At 41.4% G+C, this 7124-nt stretch overlaps 1 long non-coding RNA gene across 1 annotated transcript; it reads right to left on the bottom strand.

The window, feature by feature from the left end:
* Positions 1-1140: 1140 nt before the first annotated feature.
* LOC131423205 (uncharacterized) lies at positions 1141-6809 on the bottom strand. The gene is made up of 2 exons (XR_009224325.1): positions 6288-6809; positions 1141-3616 (listed from the first exon to the last, which is right to left on the bottom strand). It is a non-coding gene; the product is annotated as an uncharacterized LOC131423205 (long non-coding RNA).
* Positions 6810-7124: the final 315 nt, after the last annotated feature.

The raw sequence follows: 7124 nt of genomic DNA, 5'->3' as shown, positions 1-7124 counted from the left end.
ATTCAAGGTGATTGACGCAGCCTAATAAGTACAATGCTTCTCTGCTGTGGCACCACTGGTCCTAGGTGGCACTCAGTTAATGCACAACCCTGCTGGAAAGCTAATTAAAAAAATTTTGAGAACATCTTGAAGGCAAAGAGAAAGTGTCCGTGGACCTGCTGTAATATCTCTGTTTTGAAGGATTTGATCTCATAAATTCCCAGCGTCTCTTCCCTTCCTCAACATTCAATCAGACTTGTCACCTTCTGCTTTGCCCATTCAGAAGTACTGATCGACGGCGCAGGAGGACAGCTGTGGTTGACAACAATTAATTGGACATTTGGAAATAGCTAATAGAGAGGATTTTAATTGCTCCCAACACAAAGAAATGATATATGCCTGAGACCATAGATATGCCCGTGACCCTGATTTGATCATTACCCATTGTATACGTGACTGAAACGCCACACTGTACCCACAAACATGTGCAACTACTATATATCCATTTAAAATATGCATTAATTGTAAAACTTTTTAAAATATTTTTTTTTAAGAATTACTACTACAGCACCTACTGTTGAGTCAGAAATAATAGGCGCTAACTCTCTGCCTCCCAAGGCACCTAGAAAAGAGACAGCTGCAGAACAGGGATATAGGAGATTTGCTGGGACAGGCCCAGGTCTATGGGAGCACAGAGGAGAGGCTCCCGGCAGCCCAGGGAAGCAGGGAAAGTTTCCTGGAGGATGAAAGGAACTGAGAAAGGCACGACAGATGGGGAGAGCTGCTCCAAATCTGTCCCTTCTCCTCCCTGCTTTCTGAGTCTTAATACAGACTTTCTTTCTATGGCCCTACAAATGTCATCGAAGCCACCTTCTCATTGGGCTCCCTGGTTCCGGGGGCTTCCCAGGCTGCTGTCAAATCTCACCTCTTTAATACACAAATGTGCCATCACTCCTTCAGAACATCCCTGACCCCTACAGAAATTACCTAAGGTCATGAAAAACACCCCAGCAGTAAGACCTTATTGAGAACACATCTCATATAAACCTGTTTGTTTACTTCTAAGTTCTCCGTACTATTAATGTGTCAGTGTGTAAAGGGCTGGCGTACTGGGAAAATTTTGCACAACACGTAGAAAATTTTAAAGAAGAATAGACAAAGTTGAAAATTGTAAATAGACTTTATAAATAAAAATGTCCAGTCATTAGCTAAAAGAATGAGATCAATGTAATTATTCATTGTAAATACTTCATTGCTTTTAAAAATCATAGGTTGAGGCAGGAACAATAGCATATTCCTATATTGCCAGTGACTCAGGAGGTTGAGGCAGGAGGGTAACAAGTTGAGGCCAGGCTTGGCAACTTAATGAGGCCCTATCTCAAAATAAAAAATAAAATTACTGGATACAGCTCCATAGTAGAGCATCCCTGGGTTCAATCCCTAGAACTGGAGGGCTAAAAAAAAAAAAAAAAAACATAGGCTATCTTTTTTATAGAATCATTTGAAATCAGGTTGAAAGGGTGTTTATTTTGTCCATGGTTTTTCTAGATTTGACAGGCTGTGAGGCATTCCAGAGACATGGAGAGTAAACACAGAAGATATACATTATTGGCTGCACTTTCTACACATTAGGCTCATTTTTCAGTAACTACCAATTATACAAAAGACATTGTGGACATTTGCCTAGTAGATTTCCATATTCCACATGTCAATCTTTTTTTTTTTTTGCAAACAAATCAGAAGGTGTGGCATTTTTATATTTTGAACAAATGTGTTCAGAACGCTCTAGAATTCTTTATTTAGAAGATTTTTTAACACCTTAGAAAATTCCGTTTCCAAGTCTTCATAGAATACAGATATGACAGTTTTTACAAGTGACACACTGACAGTATTTTAGGCAATAAGATCACATAATGGTGGAAACACTTCAAACGCCCATTTTTAAATGCTCTTTCTCTCATGTAAGCCTCTTCCCAAAGCAGTCCCTTTCTCACTCATTGTTAAAAATGTCACCTTTACCTCAAAAGGGCAGGTTACAGATATTTACTTTTTTTGAAAGCATATAATAGCAACAGCTACCTGTCATGACGGGAAAGGTCAGCAAATTTGGAAAACTCGTCTTTTTGTAAAAGAAAATTATACGTCTCATTGTTAAGTTCAACAAGCTAGCCAGAGACCCTCTGGGCAGTGCAAGATCACTGCTCTTCTCATTACAAACATCCAAAGAATCTCCGGCTTACAATATTCTGCTCTGCCAGCCCCTGCGACTGCTATGTGGCTCCTTAGACTGAAAGCACAGGAGCTATCTTTGCAGCCCTCTGTGTGGGTTCAGGTGGAGACTCCCACTCTGTCCTTGGCAGGCCTTATGCACCCTAAGAGACACTCGGTGTCTAATGAGTAGATAATTGAGGGTAATGGTGTCCCTTCATTTATTAAATACTAGCAAAGTTTAATTTCTTTGTCATTTTCAAAATAAGAACTAAAATCAAATAAAGGCCTTGTTATTTTCTTCCCACCCTCCAACGGATATCTGGTGCCTTGGAGATGACTGGCACGACAGGGATGGAGTCCTCCCCGTCCCGTTGTCCCTCAATGTTTCATCCATGACAATAACAACTAATATTTATTGAACACTTACTATGTACCAGAACTGATCCACATCCTTTTTATGCATCAGTCTCATTCAATCTCCATATACATTTTATGGAATAAATGCTATTATGATTCTCTTCTCACAGGCGAGGAACTAAAGTCCAAGGGATTGAGCAACTAACCCAACTTTTGAAGATTAGAAAGTGGTGGGGACAGGATTCAAACCCAGGGAGTTTGGCTTCAGAGTCTACACTCCAGCACTGTGCTATGGTTGCTCCAACTTACAAAGAGCTTTGCAAAGTTCTGCACATTATGCCACACTCTTTGATTCTTCCAGAAATTTGCAGATGTTCCTTTTGCCCAGACCAATCTTTCAAGGTCAAGGTTTGCTGCTACTGGCAGAACTTCTGACCCTGCTGGAGGATGGGTTGCCTGACCCAGGATGATGGCCCTTTCTCTGCAGACTGCTTCAAGAATATGTGAGTCAAGCTGGATCGATCAGTTTCCTTCTCTTGGGATTTGAAATTTGAAAAGAGTGACATAGGAACTGGATGGGGAGGTGGCTTCTGGGGTTAGGGAGGAGGGTATCATTGAAAAAGAATCTATAAATCGCTGCTTTCCAGAGAGTTCTTGAACGCCCAGAGCCAATTCTGCCCCATAAGCTTGGTGATCAAGATCTTCTCTGACTTCCAAAAGAAATCCTCACGTCTTCTACTGAATCTATCCAAAATCCATTTTATCTGCTTAAGTGAATAAAGCCGACTTAGCAGATCCACTGCGCTCTGGAACATCTCTCCACAGTGTATCTATCAGCGCCCTCTGAGGCCTTCCATTCGTTTGCAGGCTTGGGGACCTTCAGTGTCTGGGCTTATTCCACGTCTGAATTTTTGGTGCCTAAAACCACCTGTGACCCAGAACGGATGTCTCCAAATGCTTGCTGAGCACCTACCCGGATGGGTGTATTTCCCAGAAAGCGGCCATGCGTTTGGATGTCTCCATTCTTTTTGCACTGATGTTTCCAGTGGGAACCTTGAAAATAATATCTCTGAAAAGAAAATCCAGGTTAGAATCATTAAAAGCATGAAAACATGACCTTTACTGGTGAAGGTGTAATCCATTAATAAGGTACCATGTACTAGAGAGATAATGGGAGCCTTCCACAGCGGGATTGAAGAACTATTAGAATCTGGGGGCAATACTCATTTTCCAAAATTGCTTTATCCCCCTGAGGTCTAAACAGTGGGGAGCATACCAACTCTCCAGGAGCTGATAGGAGGAGCACTGGATGGAGGGAAGGACTTAGATGAGGGAAGAGGTACCATCCAGGAAATGCCACTTAACCGTCTTCCTGATGACACCCTGCAGGAGGCTCCAGCCTGTCCTCGTTTGCTGTGACCAGCAGTCAGTAATTTTCTGGTCACTGACCATGGACAACACTGCCAGTCACTGACAAAAGTAGAGGTTTGGGGTAGAGGATGGGAGTGGAGCTGGCATTAGAGTTTGGGGTTCTAGTTATGCAGGACATCACTGGTACACAAGCCTCAGACACAGCTAAGGCCCCAAGTCTCTCCCAATGACTGAAGGAGGCTCTGTCATTCCTGATTCATGGAGTCACTAAGTTCCCAGGTGGGAAAGACCTAAAAGGTCATCTTTGCTTGAGCACCTTTGCTGACAGATTTATCACCTCCCAAGGCTGGCCATCCGTCCTGGAGATCTGACAGTCAGAACGCTCTTCCTTATGCCCCACCCAGGCTGAGCTCTTCACCTGAGGCCACCATGCCAATCAGAGCAGATCATGGGGTAAGGAGGAGCAGACAGCCCCGGGTGAGGGCAATAGGAGGGAACATTGTCTACAGAGAATGCAAAAACAATAATAAACCCCACTAAAAGTTGTTCTGCTTTTTATTATCACCGTTCGCCAGCAATTCTGAAGAAGGTTAGTGGTAAAATATTCCTCTTTAACAAAAGCTTTTGTTGGTCAAATTCTAAATAATTGTTACAGTTACTGTTGAATTTTCATAATAATAATGAATTTGGAATAAGCTTTCATTTAGCACATTTTTTATTACTCATCCTTTAATGACATCGTGCTCTACACTGGTACTAATTTGGAGAAGTCCCAGTTCTACAGTTGGTCTCCAACACATGCAAACTCAGCTCTATGTGTTCATTTGAAGAGAAAATTCTTAAGGTTTGGACCCAATCCAGCTTGCTCTGAGCACAGTTCATGTCTTCAATTGCTATGGTGCTACACATCCCTGAGTTAAAATGGTAAAGTCAAAATAAGCACTGTAATTGGTAAAGGCAGAAAATGAGTTACTTCAATTCTGACAGTCTTTGTGAGCATTTGAAGTTTTTAAAATTTAGAACAGTGAACACCACAAAGTGAAATAGGGATTTTTTTGTTTGGGGTTTTTCTTTTCTTTTCTTTTCTTTTCTTTCTTTCTTTCTTTTTTTTTGTGAGTGCAATTTTTAGATCATCTGCATTGAATTTGAAAGATATCTTGAAACTCATACTTGCTTTTAAATTGCTCATTTTTTTAAACTGAAGAATTAATCAGGAAAATAAAACTGCACTGTTATTATTTACTACTGTCACATTCCATGGATATGTTTTCCTTTTGCCCAAAAGCTACACCACTATAATAAAAATATGAGAATATCACTGTTTTCCTTTTTATAATATTTGTTGAGTTATGTTAAAGTAATTACATATTTTAATATGATTATGTGTATTAATGTTAATAAAGGAATTTTTTCTCTACTTTTCCTTTGTAGGATTATTGTTACTTTTATGTTCTTTACTGAAAATAATTGTATGCATAGGGGGAGGCTGGTAGAGAAATAATTCTTTCCAAATATCCAATATACTGGGCTGATTCTAGACCCTTCTCTGAGCACAGCCCCAGGGTTTGAAAAATCCCCATCATGTTCCCCCTAGACTTTTCTAAGTGGATCATTCCCATGCTCCAAAATATTTCTAACAAAAATGATTTTGAGTATTTTTTCTATCCTCCCTATAATGGTTATCCTTTATCTTATAACATACAAGGTCTCCTTAAATGCTCCCTATTATTATTATGTTTTAGGTATTAGATGTCCCCAAAGCAAGAAAGTTTAGAGATGAATGATTGCATTATAAGAGTTTTAACCTAATCGGTGCATTTTTCCCACTTGAATGGATTAATTGGGTGGTAACTGTAGGCAAGTAGGGTATAGTCTGAGAAGCTGGGTCAAGCGGGGTGTGCCCTTGGTATTTATATTTTGTCAGTGGTGAGGGGAGTTCATCACCCCTCTCTCTCCTTCCTGGTACCATGTCCGGAACCACTTTCCTCTGCACACTCTTCTGCCATGATGTTCTGCCACACATTGGACCCTAAGCCATGGAATCGGCCAGCTATGGACTGAGACTTCTAAAACCATGAGCCCCCAAATAAACCTTTCATCCTTAAGATTGTTCTTGTCAGATCTTTTGGTCACAGAAGCAAAAGCTGGCTGAAGCAATCATCCTGTGAAGCAGATATTGTTTGTCCCATTTTATGGCTGAGATATTGAGAATCTTCATCTCTTTCCCCAGTGCTGGGACTCAAATCCAGGACCTCACACGTGGTAGGCAAGCACTCTGCCACTAACTTAGATCCTCGGCCCCGACACTGAGGATCAAATTGGGTGTGCAGCAGAAGATGTGCAATCCTGTCCCCATCTCCCATACCCACCATAGTATATGGTCCAGCTTGTCCACCTTGCTCGTTTCCTGGTGGCCTCCAAAACCCCATATCCTCCACCTGCAGGACATAAAGGTTTGACAGGGAGAGATTCACCTTCATTTCAGAAGCCGCACTTGTACTAATGCTGCCTCTGAGCTCATTGGTTTTATGGCAGCTGCAATAGACAGAATGGGTCCCAGGAGGAGTTCAGCTTGGGCCATGAAGGTCCAGCATGTGATATCCAGGATCCATGAGATCTGAAAGTGGGAAAGAGCAAACACTGAGATTAAATGTGTTCCTCTGTGTCATTCAGTGAAGGGACAAAAATCCCCAGGACCCAAAGAGAGGGTCATGCAAGAGCTTCCACCTGAAGACAGTTTGGTGTCTGAAGAGCCCTGGTCCAGAGAGGGGAGCCTGAGGCAGAGAAGGAGAGGTGAGCAGCCAAGCACAGAGCCTGCCTCAGTAGGCAATAAAGGGAGGCCAAGGCTGGTTCACCCCAGGAGAAAGACACACCCCTGCTGTACTGGGAATGGTTGCTGGTCTCTCTTTTATCATTTTATTAAAAAATGAGTTAATACACATTAAGTGATTGGTAAAAAAATATCATTTTACAACTTCTTATAGTTTTTTGGTAGATATCCTGAAGTCTTCAGAGTTTTTTCATGTTTTTTTTATTTTATGGGTTCTTTTTATTTATGCATGAGAGTAGAATCCATTTTGACATAATCATAAAGCATGGAATAATATATCAGGTTTTAAATCAGTCCTCAGTACCTCTCTTTCACCTTACCTCCCCCATTCCCCTGCCCCTTCCCTCTACTGATCTTTCTACCATTTACCCAGTTA

The sequence above is a fragment of the Marmota monax genome, unplaced genomic scaffold (assembly GCF_021218885.2).
Source record: "Marmota monax isolate L192 unplaced genomic scaffold, Marmota_monax_Labrador192_F-V1.1 WCK01_AAM20220418_F8-fsc00008, whole genome shotgun sequence".
Classification (NCBI taxonomy): domain Eukaryota; kingdom Metazoa; phylum Chordata; class Mammalia; order Rodentia; family Sciuridae; genus Marmota; species Marmota monax.
This window is presented reverse-complemented; position numbering and strand designations above follow the sequence as displayed.